Source organism: Carlito syrichta, unplaced genomic scaffold (assembly GCF_000164805.1).
Source record: "Carlito syrichta isolate Samal-C Ts95f unplaced genomic scaffold, Tarsius_syrichta-2.0.1 Scaffold297468, whole genome shotgun sequence".
NCBI lineage: Eukaryota > Metazoa > Chordata > Mammalia > Primates > Tarsiidae > Carlito > Carlito syrichta.
Window position 1 is genome coordinate 147509 of NW_007241564.1, and position 17976 is coordinate 165484.

Genomic DNA, 17976 nt, shown 5'->3' on the forward strand with positions numbered 1-17976 from the left:
CCCTTGTTGAAAAGTATATGTGGTCTCAGGAACTCGGTGATTTATTTTCTGAGCAGAGTCCTTTGAAAAGCCCTGTAGTCCCTGGTCCGCTCACACCTAGGCTAAGCTCGGGGCCAGATTTAGGACCTCACTGTGTTGGGGCCTGATCACTCCTCTCCAGCGCTCCTTAGCGCCCCTTCTTACAGTCCTACCCTCTCCTTCCCATCCAGCCTTTCCAGAAGTGTGGTCCCTCCCATTCCCCAGGGCCTGTGGGGTGCTGGTGCCCTAACAAGTCACTGCTGGTATATCCATAAAATGAGAGTCTCAGCCAGAATTTCAGTTCCCAGCTCTTGACTTAAGTCAATTCAGCAAGATCTCAAGGGAGATTACAAAGATTTCAGAGTGTATTTAATCACTTTTCATTTATTAAAAAATAATTAAACAGGTATCAATGAGTAACTTGGGCTGGGGGCTGGGGGTTGCTGCCTATGGCAAAGTGATCCAGCCTAGAGGAAAGACCCCTGCCTCCCACCCAAGCCCAGCCCCACTGGCTGGTGCTGCTTCCATGGTATTTGCAAAGCAGTTCAGTTCTTAATTGTCACAGCTCCCCTGAAAGTGTGGTAGATTTAAACATAAATTGGCATATTTATGTCACATCTCATCTGCAGCAGAGAGAGGTGTTTATAAAGACATATGCAAGAGAAAAAGTGTAAAACAAAAAGGTAAGGGCATTAGGGCACACAGAAAGTAAAGAGAAAAGAGGTTGCAACAACTAAACCTGGGGAAAAACTGACCCTGGGCTGTCCTGCCTGAGGGCTTGCCTGCCTGCCAGCCAAGGCCCTAGTCTAGCCCTGGGTATCCCAGCAGCTCAGCTCTCAGAAGGATCACAAGCACCCAAAGTGATCAACTCATTCTGCAGAAACACAGTTTTGTGAATATGGAGACCTGAGTGGAGTCTCTCCTATATACTTCTTCCACAAAGGAGTCACTGTGTGATGCTGTAGATAATGTTCTTGAGAATACCCCTGTCCTAGAGACAATAGCAAGATTCATGAGGCCGCCTCTCACAGCCTCACAATGCTGGCAATGCTGAGTGATCAACACAGCTCTGCAGAAGAAAACAACATGGGCCCAGAACTCAGCTCTCTGCCCCTCTGGCACAATCCAAGGTTAAATCTGAGATGACCCAGAGTATGGTTGCCTCACCTGGGGACCCCTGAATGGGCTTCAGGAGAAAAGGGAATGAACCCTCATGTGCTCTGTGAGCTCACAGATCAGAAATTGTAGGCGAGACATGTGCCTGAATTAATGGCCACCTACCTCCAAAAATAACTGGTCAAAGCTTCAGAAAGAGAGTTGGGTCTGCCTCTGACACACAGAGAGATGAATGATTCAGGCCCAAAGTCTCATGATATGAAATGTGACCCACTTTCCAGAAGATTAAAATGAGGCTCTAAGACAGGGATTTGTCTGAAGTCATAGCAAGTAAATGAGCATGCTGGACCAACTTGGTCCTCAGAACCCAATCTTGTACCCATGTCCTGCCTTGGACCTTTACTCCAAAGGCAGGACAAAATAAGCTTATTAAATATGATTTAGGATTTAGAGAAAGAAAGGAAAGAGGAAGGCTGTTAGATGTGGAGCTAGGCATTGCATGAGCAAAGTAGTGGGCAGAACTGGCACCCTAATTTGCAGGCCCAGTGCAAACTGAAAATGCAGAACTTCTTGTTCAAAAATTACTAATAATTTCAGGACAAGTAAGAATTTCAAGCAATTTAAATGAACATAGTAGATACCAACTTGAGCCTCAGAACCCAATCTTATACCTGGGTCCTATGTTGAACCTGTGCTCCCAAAGCAGGACAAAATGAACTTATTAAATATAATCCTCTACAATTCTTCAAGGGATTTGATGCCAAGAGACAATTATACCAGGACGAGGGGTAGAGGGCCTCCACTGCAGCCTTTAGCCTCGTATGGAGCCAAGAAAAACTCAAGATTGATAAAAATATTAACATGTCAACCATCGTTCCATCTGCAGTAGAGCAGAAAAGCTCTTCCAAAAATAATGAGCTCTCTTTTGTAGTTTTTCAAATATTTTTCTGTCAGGACTTTGCCTTCAGGGAGGATAGATAGGATTTAGAGACGGAAAGGGAAGGAAGGCTTTAGATGTGAAGCCAGGCATTGCATGAGTAAAGGGCAGGACTGGCTACCTAATTTGCAGGCCCAGTACAGGCTGAAAATTCAGAACTTATTGTTCAAAAATTTTAAAAGAATTTCAAGGCAGCAGTGGCAGAACATTGAAACCAAGTGTGGGGCTCTGTGTACTATACAGGTTGCATGCCCATGATGTTGGCCCTGGTAGTGGGTCAAGCCTGGCTTCTTTGGGGAATGGAATAGAGGCTGGAGTTCTGAACCAAGGTACTGGGAAGGGTGATGTGAGGGCCAGCTCCCCATGGCTCTCCTTTCTAGAGGCTGTGCAGCATGGATTTTGGTCCCACTTCCCTCCCTGAAGAGGGGCCCCAGAAGTACGGTCAGTATCATGTAGCACAGGAGGAGGCCATGTGCGTGCAGTGGCCATTTGTCCCAAACTCATGTGGGGTGCCATTTGCCCTTGAATACCCTGCTCACAACCAGCAGGGGAAGGTAGCTAGATCACATGGCTGTCCATGGTTGGCTTGAGGTCTGGGCTCTCTCTTGGGGAATTATTGTGCCCAAGGGGTCTTTTTGGAAAGCTGCAAGGGGCCTGGTATTGGGACACAGGATTGGCAGACAAAGTTCCAGGTGGGGCTCAGGGCTGGAGTCCAATCAGCTGCTAATCTGAAGAGGAGCCTTTTGGAAAGGGCTGTTCTTGGGGAGACCAGGCCCTGCATGCCCCAAGTGCCTTCGAGTTTGAGGGATGTATCTTGGGGCCCTACTAGCCAGGGCTGCAAGAACTCACTATGGTTAACCTGTGTGACATGGTAGATCCCGTGGGAGACAATTTTTCCTTGCTAGGACAGAACTGTTCCTTTAGGTCACTGCACATATTTGCATATACATGTACACACAAACATGCATGCCCATGACCAGCTCAGAGGCTAATGGTGCATGTCCTGGTGAGGAGCTGGCTAGAACATTCTGGGGTTGAGCTTTCAAATCAAACTCTAACAATTACAAAACATAGTTTACCTTCCACCTCCAGAGACAGGGTGGAATGTGGCAACCAGCTGGCCCAAGTTGTGCATGGGTAGGGGCACTGGATGTGTCCTCCCAGAATTACTATGCTCATCCCATCCTCAGGGTCTCAGACCAAAGTTCTCACAACAGAGCAGAGTGAGCTCCATATGGCTGGGTCATGTGGCCTTGAGCTCTGCTTTAAGAAACAAAAATCCTGGTTCAAACGTAACAGGGGATAGGATATCCCTCTTGGCATGAAAGGATGTGCCTCCCAGCAACGTCAATAATGGGAATGGGTGCTTTGTATTATCTCATGGGATCTCAAAGTTGCCATGGGTGTTCTTTTTTACCCTCATTTGTAAAATGGAGGCACAGAGCAATGAAGCTAGCAGCCCAAGTTCTCCTAGTGAATTGGTCAAAGGAATTGCTTAATCATTTATTCAGCTGACATTGAGCACCTGCTCCAGGCCAGGCTCTGTGTGGAGCACAAGAAAGACATGGTCCCTGCCCTCACAAAGCTCAAGGTCAAGCATACTTTACAGGACAGATCAGATGTGCACATGTGCATGCATGAGCCCGTTGGTTTGGGGCAGGGCAGGCTCTGTTCTGGGCCACTTTGCCTTTGCTCTCTGGTTAGAGGAAAAGAGACAGACTCTCTTCATCATCTTCCAACAGAAGGACAGACTTCCAAAACCTGAATAATCTGTATAATCGTATTTTAAATGACTAATACTTGCAAAGTACCAGGCTTACAGTGGATGCTTAACAGATTGTTGATGAATGAATGTTGAACAATTAATTAGGAATAACAGAAAACTAGTTTGGAAAATGTGGTACTGGGGCTGGGGAGTATCACACACTGTACTTTGAAAATCACCCTCAACCTTGAACACTCCAAGTAGCCAAAGTCTGGCAGTTTTAGCTCTGATCAGAGCTATAAAGGACCATAAAGATAAGTGTATCACCTCTGACCTGCACAGAACTGAAAGTGTTGAGCCAAGAGCACAGGCTTTCTTGGGCTCTGCCACTTCTGGCTGTGTGACTTGGGGCCACTCATTCACCTCTATCTGCCTGATTCTTCAAAGAGGTGATGATAATACCTCCTCCTGGGAATGGTGTACACATTGGACAGGAAATGTCAGTGAAGTGTCTAACACTTTATAGTCCTCATTAATGGTAGTTCCCTTTCTACCAGTCTCTTGCTAGTAGAGCATTTTATTTGTCCTGAGCAAAACCATGACTTGGAACAGCATGGATGAATAAGCAAAGCAGGTTACACTTAAACCTGACTACACAAAAGAGAGCCTAAGAAATAAACATTCTTTCATCTCATTACTAAAAAGCAGAAAAGCTCTAACCACAAGGTATAAAATCCCTTCATAAAGGTACTTAAATCCCACAGATGCGTGTGAGTGAAAAATTAGCAATGGTCCACTTAAGAATGAAAAATAGATTTCTATAGTGTTCTCTCATAGTTATACTTCATTCCGGGGGAAAAGTAAGAAGTAGTAGTTAATAATAGAATATACATCCACCCCATTTCCATCATATAACTTGATTGTGGAACTTTCTTGACCATCTGCAAAAACAAAACAAAGCTAAACTGGCTATTTAACTATTGTTGTTTATAACAGCTTTACTGAGATATAATTTATATATAATAACAATTACTCTTTTAAAGTTTACAATTCAGTCATTCTCAGTATATTCACAGAGTTGTGCAACCATCAGCATGATCTAATTTTAGAACATTTTCATCACCCCTAAAGAAAAAAAAACTCATACCTATCAGCAGTCACTTCCAATTCTTTTCTTCCTCCAGTCCCTGGCAACCACTAATCTACTTTCTGTCACTATGAATTTGCCTATTCTGGACATTTCACATAAATGGAATAATACAATATGCCATCTTCTGTGACTGGCTTCTTTCACTTAGCTTGTTTTCATGGTCCATTCATGCCATTGTGCCATATCAGTACTTCATTCCTTTTTATGGTTGAATAATATTCCATAGTATGGGTATACCACATTTTATTTATCTGTTCATCAAGTTGATAGATTTTGGGTTGTTTCTACTTTTGGGTACTGTGAATATTGCTGCTGTGAACATTTATGTACAAGACTTTTGGTGTACATATAGTTTCATTTCTCTTGGGAATATCCATAGCAGTGGAATTGTGGAGTCACATGATAAATCTATGTTTAATCTTTTAAGAAACTTCCAATCTGTTTTCCAAAGTGGGTATACCATTTTACAATCACAACAGCAATAAATGAGAGCTATGGTTTCTTCATATTTCTACCAGCATTGTTATCATGTATCTTTTTAATTTTAGCCATCCCAATGAGTGTGAAGATGTATCTCATTGTGGTTTTAACTTGCATTTCTCTAATGTCTAATGCTTTAAATGTCTTTTACATTGAGTCTATAGATTAATTCAGAGAGCACTGCCATCCTAATGATAAGTTTTCTGCTCCATAAACAGAACATAGGATGTTTTTCCATAAGGTTTTCTTTAGTTTCCTTCAGTGACATTTTGTAGTTTTCAAAGTATAATTTTGCAATTATTGTTAAATTTATTCCTAAAGAGTGTCCCTTAGTATTTCTTGTAAGACAGTACTGCTGCAAACAAATTCTCTCAGTTTTTGTGTATTTCAAAATTTCTTCATCTCATTTTTGAAAGATAGTTTTGCTGAATATATGATTATTGGCTGACAGTCTTTTTTTCTTTCGGCACTCAGAATATGCCATCCCACTGCCTTCTGTCTTCTATTGTTTCTGATGAGAAGTCAATTGTTTTTCTTTCTTTCTCTCCTTCCTTCCTTTTTTTTGAGTCAGAGTCTCACTTTGTTGCCCAGGCTGAAGTGCAGTGGCACACTCATGGTCACCCCAGCGTCAACCTGCTGGGCTCTGGTGATCTTTCCACCTCTGCCTTCCAAGTAGCTGGAACTACAGGTATGCACTACTGTACCTGGCTAATTTTTGATTTACTGCAGAGATGAGGTCTTGCTAAGTTGCCTGGGCTGGTCTCAAACCCACGGGCTCAGGCAAACCACTCTCCTCGGCCTCCCAAAGTGCTGGGATTACAGGTTGAGCCACCAAGCCTGGCCTCTTTTTTTTTTTTTCTTTTTTTGACTTGGAGTTTCACTCTGTTGCCCAGACTGGAGTGCAGTGGCACGCTCCCGGCCACTGCAGCCTCAACCTGCTGGGCAATTCTTCCGCCTCAGCATTCCATGTAGCTGGAACTACAGGCACGCGCTACCATGCCTGGCTAATTTTATTTTATTTTATTGTAGAGATGAGGTCTTGCCAAGTTGCCCAGGTGGGTCTCGAACCCACAGGCTCAGGCAACTCATTCACCTTGGCCTTCCAAAGTGTTTTTTTTTTAAAATAGAGATTGAGTCTCCCTTTGTCACTCAGGCTGGAGTACAGTGGCATAATCATAGTTCACTGTACCCTCAAGCTCCTGGGCTCAATTGATCCTCCTGCCTCAGTGTCCTGAGTAGCTAGGACTACATACATGCACCACCATGCCTAGCTATTTGTTTTTTAGAGACAAGATCTTGCTATGTTGCCCAGGCTTGTCTTAATCTCCTAGCCTCAAGCAATCCTCCCGCCTCAGCCTCCTGAGTCTCTGGGATTACAGGTGGGAGCCACCATGCCTGGCTGCCTCAAATGTTAATCTTATTGGAGTTCCCTTGTATGTGACAAATCATATTTTTGCTGTTTTTTAATTTCTCCCTTTGTCTTTCAACAGTTTTGCCATAATGTATCAGAGTGTGGATCTCTTTGTGATTATTCTGCTTGGAGTTTGTTGAGTTTCTGAAATGTGTAGATTTTTACTAGTTTGGGGATGTTTTCAGCCATTATTTCTTCAAGTATTTTTTTCTGCTCCTTTCTCTCTCTCCTCTCCTAGTACTCCCATTATGCATATGTTGCTGTGCTTAGTGGCGTTTCACATTTCTCTGAAGCTCTGTTTATTTTCCGGCATTCCTTTGTTTCCCCCTCTGTTCTTTGGATTGTATAATTTCCAACAGTCTATCTTCAAGTTTGCTTGATTCTTTCTTCTGCCTGTTCAAATCTTCTGCTAAGGTCCTTGAGTAAATTTTTTATTTCAGTTATTGTACATCTTTACCCCAGAGTTTCTATTTAGTTAGTTAGTTTGTGTTTTGAAAAACAGGTTTTGCTCTGTTGCCTGAACTTTTGGGCTCAAATGATCCTTCTATCTCAGCCTCACAAATAGTTGAGACTACAGGTATACACCACTGCACTGGCTCTGTTCTTTTTTTTTTTTTTTTGAGTTGGAGTCTCCAGTCGCTGGGTTCCAGCAATCCTTCCGCCTCAGCCTTCCGAGCGCTACCACACCTGGCTGATGTTCTTTTTTTTTTTTTTTTAATATAAATGTAATTTATATCTCTTTATTGGTATTTTTTATTTGATAAGATAGCATCATCATATTTTCTTTTACTTTTAAAAGCATGACTTCTTTTAGTTCTTTGAATATATTTATGATGGCTACTTTTAAGTCTTTTAAAATCTACGTGAGCCCTCCCAAGCAGCTTCTGTTGCCTACTTTCCTCCCCATGTTTGGATCATACTTTCCTGTTTCTTTGCATATCTTATAATTCTTTGTTCTACAATATATTGTAGAAACTCTGGGCACTAACACACACCTTCACCTCATTTCTCTGATCTTTCTATTAAGCTGTCTGTCTCTCCTGGTATCACTCTCAGCTGTTAGGCTCATTAATTACTATCTAATTTCAACAATGCCCTAGGGCATATATTTTCCCACAGTTTAATCCAACTGAATTCAAGTCCCTTTGCAGGAGTAGTTTTTGAGGCAAGTCTTTAAGGTTTGCTCTGACTCCAGAAGAACTGCTCATAGCTGTCTCTCTTCAGTTCTTTCCTATAAACGCAGCCCTATGTGTTACCTTGTTGCTCTAATGGAGTTACCAGAATCTTCTTTGTTGCTTACCCAAAATTTCCATTGTTTTTTAGAGCAATCTTAGGCTTGACCTTCCACACACTTGGTTTCAAATAAAGTTAGTTCCTGTGGGGACAGTTTCAGCTCTCTTTTTCTTTTGGACTGTGTCTTCTCATAGGCAAAATCTTGGAGCAGTGGACAGGGAAAGTGGCCCATTTCTTTTGGAGTGACACTCCTACTTTATGAGTAAGGACACTCAGTAAGAGTGGTAGTCTCTGGTCTTTTTGGCTTGCCTCTCCTTGTGTGGAATTTCTGCCCTATGAATAAGCTGCGGTAAGGACAACCAAGGCCCCAATATTCTTGACATGGGGAACCTGAGGTAGAGCATCCACTATATGGGTAGGGCTGGGGGGAGAACTAGATCCCCTGATCTCCTGACTGCACTCACCAGGATTTTAGCTTCTGCAACTTGGAGCTCAGAGAATGCAGGGGTGGGGTGGAGAGTGGGCATTGATTGGCCCTCTTGGTGAGACACCATATTCATTAACTGGGAGCTGATGGGGAGAGTGTACTCTGTTTTCTTGGCCACATTCACCTAGGGTGGAGCTTCCATCTTTCTGTGCTGAGAGGGATAGGAAAGAGAGGGATTGAGACGTTGTGACTCAGTGCTACAGGCTCCCACTGTTCTTACCAAGATATAGTAGACTTCCTTGAGTAAATGGTTCTCCATTTTCTGTATGCCCTTAGGACAGTTTTCAGAGACTCTAAATGTTTGTGTAGTTGTGTGTAATCTTTTCATGTGCTTATTGATTTGTATTTCTTTGGAAAAATGCCTCTTTTCCAAAATGGGCAAATAATTTTACCTATTTTTAAATCAGGTTGTCTTCTTATCGTTGAGTTGTAAGAGGTTTTTGTTGTTGCTTTGTTTTTTATATTCTAGATACAAATTCTTTATCATAGTAGCCCCCAACTTTTTTAGCATCAGGGAGTGGTTTCATGGAAGACAATTTTTTCACAGATGGTGGGGGGAGGAGGGTTCATCAGGCATTAGATCCTTATAAGGAGTGTGCACCCTAGATCCCTCGCATGCATAGGGTTCACTCTCCTGTGAGAATCTAATGCCAACACTGATCAGACAGGATGCAGAGCTCAGTTCGCCTGCAGCTCACCTCCTGTTGTGCGGCCAGGTTCCTAACAGACCATTGACTGGTATTGGTTTGCGGCCAGGTTCCTAACAGACCATTGACTGGTATTGGTTTGCAGCCCGGTGGTTGGGGACCCTTGCTTTATCAGATATGAGTTGCAAATATTTTCTCCCATTTTGTGGGTTGTCTTTTTGGCCATTTAATTCTTCTACTTATATTTCCATTTAATAACTGAACCAGGAGACTGTTAAACCTTAAAATGTTCTCAGTATCTTTCCTTAGCTTAGCTGTAAAGAGAAAGCCACCACAGATAGAAAAGCCCCAGTGAAGAGCTCCGTGGTCATGAGAAGCGGAACCAAAGCAAAAGACCCAGTGAGTTTGAGTGGGAGATGGGGGTTGGAGTGAGAAGGGTGCGGGAAGGAGAAGGGGCGCTCAGAGGCCTGGTTCTGCCTCTTGCACCCCAGCATTGGATCCACCACAGCTCTACAAGGCTCCATTCTGGGGATGAGCAATTAGCATGGTGTCTGTGCCAGACACCTGGCACTGAGAGGAAGCTCTGGAAGGTGCTACTTGTGAACCTGTCCTCCAGTCTTGCAAATGCTGCACTCGCCAGACTTGGGCTATCTGTGCTTCTTGCTAGAGCATGTGAGTCCATTCTCTCCACATCATCTCTGTTCCAAATGGGAATTCTTGCCTTTCTTGTGGGCTCCAGAGACACACTTAAAACCACACCAAGGCTTTAGATAACAAGGCAGACCTGCATTAGCCTTCAACATAAATCGAATGCAGCCTGTTCCAAGGGAGGAATTATTGTCCTTCTAGAGTCCCAGGGCATAGGCAGCTTCTTCTGACTAGTCCTATGAAAGCCTTGTTTTTGTCAAAATGCCACCTTGGACTCTATCTGAGGGTTCTGCTGCCCACCAGGAGTGGACAAAGTCTATGTATCCAGAAACTTGGCAGGAGGTGCAGGTGAAGCAGCCTTGGAACAAAGGCACATTCTGAGGTCCTGGTGACTGTTGTCAGAGGAATACTGCTGAGAGGCAACAGGCAAACAGGTTGAGGCGGGGTGGCTGATAAACAAACAGGGAAGCACGTTCAGGCCAGAGTTGGGGAAGCCCCTGAGTCTCCTCTATCTGTTCTTGGCAAGACCAGCTTTCTGAAGCATTGCCTAAAAATAAAAGTCTCACTAGAACTGGCTGTGGATGGAGGCCCCCATGCCTTATCCTCTTTGGATTCTGCCAGAGGGCAGGTCTGAATGTGGACTTGGCGGAGCAGTGTGGTTAATATTCAGGCTATCTTGACAGTCAAGCTGCCAATCTCCCCACCAGCGAGGAATGCCCCAGGGCAGCCTGCAGTTTTGATGGAAAAAAATACCACAAGCCTGCCTATCACTTAAGGTGTCCTCCTTTGCCAGAGCCCATTCAGGCCCCAGAGGAGGTGCATCCTTGAGAGCTGCCAAAAAGTCCCACAAAGTAGCCAGCCACATGTCAGGTTTAGCCTGACTCATTATTCCTTGCTCCACTGCTCTCAGTTCTTCCCAGAAACATCCTGCGAACAGGGGATGATGAGGCCCTCATGTTCCTCCACATACCTGGCCCACCTTTGGGCTGTGGGTGGGGAATCAGTACGTCCCTGCTGCTGTCTATGCCCTGAACTTAGGTGCCAGGAAACCACAGAGCTAGTGCCTCCAGAGGTCCAGGCCCTTTGTTGGAGGCTCCATCATGCCTAAGGGCAAAGCCATCCACAGCTCCACCCATAGGCTCCTAGAGGATGCAGCCAGCTGCAGAAGAGGACAGAAGTATACATGGTGCTGTGGCAGCCCTGCCTCAGGCCACTGGTGGCCTACCAAGAAGGCTTGTCCTTAGTTAGCAAATGGGCTCCCCCAGGACCTCTGGAGCACAAGGCTTAGGAGAAGTGGTATCTGGCTCAGAGGTGACTGCCAGAGTTTTCCCAGCCCATGGACAGAGAGTGGGTCAAGGTTACCTATGATGTTCCATGGAAAAAGAGGGTATGCTTGAGGCAAAGGCCAGCCCATGCTTAGACCCTGGCCAGGAGCCAGGCCTCTGCTGTGTGTGGCCCTGCTGATGAACTTAGGACCCCTGGAGAGCAGGGCATTTGCTCCTCTTCCTGCTCCTTTAGCCTCAGGGAAGGAGGCTTTGGAGCTTCCTTGCACATAGGGCCTCTGCTCTGTGGAGTCTTCACATTGAAAGGCTCTGTGGAAGGCCAAGTCCATGGAAACTGAGGCCTGACCACTACAGTAGGTCTCAGTGACAAGCACCCCATCATCAGGTTGTCTGGGATGTTTGAGGTTCCTTCCTTTCTCAACAGAAACTTCAGTCCTGAGATCCCACCTGTCCCTAGCCCTGTTCATGCCCAGCTACTACTGTACAGAAAACTTAGCTACTAGAGTGACTGGCATTCCTCCCCCCAAAGGCAAACACAGACTTCTCCAGTCCTGACTCTAGAAACAGATGATGGACCTTACCCCGGATTTTTATATTCTTTATCCTGAAAGTGAGCTTGATTCAAGTTGGAACAACTGGAGCAACAAAATAAATATGGATAGTATTAGAGTATAACTGATGGGATAAATCAATATGTATCAGCCTGTACTGATATAAGTTAATGACTGGTAAATTAATATTTGGATATGGAGGGGAAGCTCTTCTTTTCAGAAGAATTCCAGCTAATAAATGTAGAAGGAATGTGGGGAATGCAAAACAATCACTAGGCAAACACCACAGTAACAGTTGTTTCAGTCAAGGTCTAGTGATGGATGCTAAAATCGGTGGGTAAAAGTGTTAGGAGACACAGGATTTAGTATAATCTCAAAGTATTTACTCCAAGATATTTATTCATTACAAAGGAAAAGATAGTAACTTTACAGAGGAGAAATCCAGCAGATACCAACTTAACCAAGGGACCAAGGTTAACATCACCAGTGATAAGACATACCAACATCATGTACCCACTGGCATGATGCCTTGAGGACATGTCACTTCTATGGTATTCTTAGCAAAAAGTGCATAACTCAATCTAATCTTGAGAAAAATCACACACACCAAACTGAGGAACATTCATCAAAATACTCATAGAAACATCAAGGTCATGAAAAATAAGGAAAGACCGAGGAATGGTCACAGATTGGAGACTGGGACATGACAACTAAATACAATGTGGGATTCTGGATTGGATCCTAAAACAGAAAAAGCACATTAGTGGAAAAACTGGTGAAATTTGAAAAGGTCTGTAGTTTAGTTAATTCTATTGTAACCAATATTAATTTCCTGGTTTTGATAAGTAGATTATGAGTATTTAAATTGTTAACATAAGTGGAAGCTGGATGAAAGGTATTTATGAACTCTCTTTTTACAGCTTTTCTCTACAACAAAAGTTATTTTAAAATAAACTTAGAAAATAATTTGATTCTTGGTAACTGCACAGGGCAAATAAATTGAACTTCACAATCAGCCCCTGAGGAAGGAAACTGCTTTATACACACAAATATACACAGACGGATGCACCCACAGCAGTCCCACCTCAGACACCAGATTTCTACTTCTTGGCATACTATGAAAGGCATTTCTACAGAAGAACATGCCATCCTTGGGTTCCTGGCTGATCTTGTCCTTCTGTGGAGGAGCCAGGGGACAGTTCAGACGAGCTTGTCTGTCCCCAAGGGTATGCTTATTGGGAGATCCTAACGCAGTGGTGTAAGGCAGAGACACAATCTGAGGACAGTCCCTGGACCCATATTGTGCCAATTGGGATGCAGAGAACCTACTCAGGGGCTCTGACCTTGACCCCGTGGGGGAGCTGAAGCCATTCTTTCCACTGGCACTGGCCAAGTCAGCAAGGGTTTGGACCTATGTCCTGTTTTCTGAGTCCTAGAACTACCACTGTAGGAACAGGGGCTCAGCCTCTCCCCAAGGTTCATAACCTATCATTCCAGCCACAACCTAGCCCTTAGGATAGTTCCCATGGTATGCAGTGTCCAGCCAGAGGAGAAGGCAAGGAGGGTGCTGAGGTCCTGCCCTTACCATCCCTCCCCAGCCATCTATGATGCCCATTTGCTGGTGCCAGACTCTGTGCTGGCCATCATGTGATGGAGTGTGGGGCATGATCTCACTGAGTCCTTGCAACAACTCAGATGAAGTAGGCACCCATTATCCCCATTTTAAAAAATGTGATAATCTAACAAAAGCCTAACATTCAGGATGTACAAGGAACTCAAAAGTGACGAAAGGAAAAAAACCAAACAGACCCATTAAAAAGTGGGCAGGTCAGGCACGGTGGCTTATGCCTTTAATCCCAGCACTTTGGGAAGCTGAGGTGAGAGAATTGCCTGAGCCCACAGATTTGAGACCAGCCTGGGCAACTTGGCGAGACCTCATCTCTACAATAAATCAAAAAATTAGCTGGGCATGGTGTTGCATGCCTGTAGTTCCAGCTACTTGGAAGGCTGAGGTGGAAAGATCACCTGAGCCCAGCAGATCAAGGCTGTGGTGGCTGTGAGCATGCCACTGCATTCCAGCCTGGGTGACAGAGTGAAAATATGACTCAAAAAAAAAAAAAAAATGGGCAAAAGACATGAATAGACACTTCTCAAAAGAAGATATATGGGCAGCCAACAAACATGAAAAGGTGCTCAGCCTCACTAATCATCAGAGAAATGCAAATCAAAACCACATTGAGCTACCACCTAACCTCAGTAAGAATGGCCATCATTAATAAAACAAACAACAACTGATGCTGATGAGGATGTGGAGAAAAGGGAACACTTCTACGCTGCTGGTGGGACTGCAAACTAGTTCAACCTCTATGGAAAACAGCGTGGCAATTTCTAAAAGAACTAGAAATTGACTTTCCATATGATCCAGCAATCCCCCTCCTGGAAATATACCTGGAGTAACTCAAATCACTGTACAAAAAAGATACCTGAACACGCATGTTTATTGAAGCACTATTCACAATAGCAAAAACATGGAACCAACCACGCTGCTCACTGAAACTGGACTGGATTTTTAAAATGTTGTACATATATGCAATGGAATATTACACATCCATAAAGGGCAAACATATGGACTTAGATGGATTTAGTCTATAATACTCAGCGATCCATCACAGAAACAAAGAACTGAGTACCACATGTTCTCACTCATAAGTGGACCTTGAACATTTCCATAATACTATGAGAAGGAATTGGCAGTAGGGGGATACTGCTGGGGTAGGGTGGGGGAGGCGCACATAACATCAATAAGGGCACCTGATCTCAAACCAGGCAAAGTGGGGACTAAAAGGAGACCCAAACTTTACCTGCACAATGTCCACACATATACCTAATCCTGAATTGTACTTCATTCACAACTTTAAAGTAAAATGTATATTTTAAAAATTAAATATAAAAATGTGATAAAATACACAGAAAATAAGAATCATCATCTTAACCATTTTAAGTGTACAGTTCAGTAGCATTCACATTATTGTGCAATCAATCTCCAGAACTCTTTTCATCTTACAAAACTGAAACTCTATACCTGTTAAACAACAACTCCACATTCCTCCTTCTTCCAGCCCTTGACTACCACCATCTACTTTCTGTTCCTATCAGTGTGACTACTCTTTATAACTCTATAAGCGAAATCAAACAATGTTTGTCTTTTTGGGACTGGCTTATTTCACCAAGCTTTATACCCTCAAGGCTCTTCCATGTGTCAGAATGTCCTTTCTTTTTAAAGTCGAACAATATTCTACTGTATGTAGATACCACAGTATGTTATCCATTCATCTGTTAACTAACATTCGGGTTGCTTTTACCTTTTGACTATTGTAAGGAATGCTGCTGTGGACATGGGTATACAAATATCTCCTTGTGACCCTGCTTTCCATTATTTTGGATATATAGCCAGAGCTGGTTTTGCTGGATTATATGGTAATCCTATTTTTAATGTTTTCAGGGACTGCTATACTGTTTTCCATGGTGGCTATAACATTTTACATCCTCATTCGCAATGCAGAAGGGTTCCAGTGTTTCCACATCCTTATCAACACTTGTTATTTTCTGTTTTTTAATAGTAACCATCCACATGGGTATGACGTAGCATCTTGTTATGATTTAAGTAAAAACCACAGCATTTCTCTAATGATTTGTGATGTTAAGTCTCTTTTCATATGCTTGTATCCCTTTTTATGGATAAAGAAATTGAGGCTTTGAGCAGTGATGTAACCTACCTGAAGTCAGCCAGGTGGTTGGCAGTGGAGTCAAAACTGACCCCCCAGTCAGTCCAGCCACCACCCCTCTGGGGAGAGCCAGCCTGCCCAGCTCACCCTAGTGCATGCTTGCTTCCTTCCCCCCTCCCCCAACCACCAGTGCCCAGTTACCTTTTATTTTACTCCCACGGCCCAAAAAAGAAGCAAGGAAGGGAAAGGCTGCTGAAAAACAGTAAATCCTGGTGTGGCATGTGAGTGTGTGATGATGTGTGTCCCAAGAGGGACCCACTGGTCCCTGTGAACCAGCACAATATGGGTAACTATGAGTTTGCAGGCCAACCGCCACCCATTCTGCATACTCAGAGATCATCAAAACCAGTGAGGAGGGAAAAGAAAAGAAGACAGGTCAGCCCAGCTATCAGGAAAGGCTGTGGCAGGTGGCTCCAGCCCCACACTCGGCGCTGATAATACTTCTAAGAACTGATGTGGGATGAGCTGAGCCCCAGTCTTGGCTGCCCCCAGGCCATGCTGTGGGTTGGCTGGCCCAGGCCATGCTGTGGGCTGGGGGTGGGTTAGCACTAGGGGATCCCCCTTAGGGGATCAAGGCCAGAGGAGTACAGTCACTTTAGGATTCAAGGCGGCCATGGTGTTAATGGTGGGGACATCCAGAGATGGCCCACGGACTGAGCCCACTTTCCACAGGTCCTACAAATTCCACCACCACCATACCAGGCTGGCCACCATTCTCTTGCAGAAGTGTCTTCCACAGCTTCCTCGCTGGTCTTTTGCTTTCCACAGCAGTTAGAGTAAGCTCCTTCTAGAAATACGAATCTGGCTTTGCTTAGAACTCTTACTATTTCCTCACTGTCCTCAGAATAAAGTCAACTTCTCAACATACCTACAAGGCCCACTATGAACTGGCCCCTGTAGGCATTTCTAGTTTCACCTACTATTCCTTGAGCTCCAGCAACCCTCATCTATGGGAGTTCCACTTCTGAAATCTGCCATGTTCTTTGCATGGACAGGCTCTACGTATATTTTCAGACTTACGTCATCACCCCTTTTTTGGAGTATTTCCCACCTTATCCCACAGAGAGGGTAATTCATTTATCTCAAATCACACAGCAAGCAAGCCAGGATTTGAATTCAGGCTCCAGCAACCTATTGTTAACCAGGGTTGATGTCAGCCCTCTCTGCAGCACAGCCAGCGAGCCCTATGGACATCTGCGCTCTGAGGGCAGGCCCCACACCTCTGATGTCCACACCCTAGTATCCTAGTGCTCAGCGCAAGGCCTGACACAATGTCTGATGATTGCCACACTGCATTGAGAGGAAGAGACAAAGGACTAGCAGAGATCATTCCCTAGGTCTTTCTTGGAAGGAACATAGAGTAGAAGAGGGGCTAGAAGCAGGGAAATCCTGCCTGCCTATTCAATAGCAGGAAACTAGTCCATGAGGATGAGGATGCTCTCCTCCAAAGGAGGGTGTGCCCTGACCCGGCGTCTCCTGGTCCTTTCCAGATGTGAAGCAGGAAGAACACAGAAGCATGTTTACGTCCTGATTCCTGGAACTTAGAAACCTGCCACCAGACCACTTAGGATGCTGAAGGCTGGCGGCACAAGCTGGGTCCCTGCCCACCAACTGGCCCTATGCTTAGACTGGTCTCTGTGAGTCTGTCTCTCCATGAGTGCCTTGGGGCCAGGGTTATACTTCTCTGCCTCTTTGCACCCAGCCAGCACCCGGAGGCCCTCTACTTCCTTTTGGATAAGCTGGGGCCTCAGGACAGGACCCCGGGCCTCATCCCAAGGTATGTGGCAGAGCAGTATTCCTTATCCCTCCAGAAGTCTGTGGCCAGGGAACAGGTCATATCTTCCCCTGCTCTGCCCAGCAAGAAGGCCCATCTTTGTGTCTGCACCAGGCTCAACAGAGTCCCTCCTACCCTCCTCCTATCCCTGGCAGGAAGGTGACTCAGGCAGTGTGTCTGGGCAGCCTTGGGTTGGGCCTCCCTGGGCAGCATCTGAGCTCTTGGGAAACTTCATCTGTTGTGAAATTCGGAAAAGCAAAGGCAGTTGGTGACAACTCCCTTCTCCATCATCTCTTGACTGAACGGAGGAAGTCATCCCAGAATGAGCAGTAAACGAGTCCTGCTTTCCTGGAGCGCCCACCTGTTACCAGAAGCATAATCAGGCAGGCTTGAAGAGGGGAGGAACGCTGACCCGGGCACTGCACAGGGGGTCTTAAGGGAGAGCTGACGCAGACACAGAGGCACACTCCGGGTCCCCGGCCTCGGCCCGGCGGGGGCTGGCACCCACCTCGGTCACGACGGTGGACAGGTAGATGTCCTGGCTGAACTCCCAGCCATCCAGGCAGCTCTCCTGCTCCAGCTGCTCCAGGTCCACGTCGCGCCCCGGCTCCAGCCCGAGCGCCGAGAGGTTGGCGATGGTGGCGAGCCGGTAGCGGCGGCAGCTGTGGGGCACCTCGCGGCCGTCCTGCAGCCGCAGCGGGACGCTGTGGTTGCGCCAAGCGCTGCTCAGGTTCGCGGTGTCCGGCACCCG

General features: G+C 45.2%; 1 protein-coding gene across 1 annotated transcript in view; it reads right to left on the bottom strand.

Annotated features, from left to right (window-relative positions):
• Positions 1-17970, bottom strand: part of LOC103256884 (solute carrier family 22 member 4) — a 44350-nt gene extending 26380 nt beyond the window's left edge. The window contains exon 1 of the mRNA XM_008054658.1: positions 17734-17970. The gene's annotated coding sequence lies outside the window, so the exon portion shown is untranslated. The remainder of the gene's footprint in view (positions 1-17733) is intronic.
• Between the last annotated feature and the right edge of the window lie 6 nt (positions 17971-17976).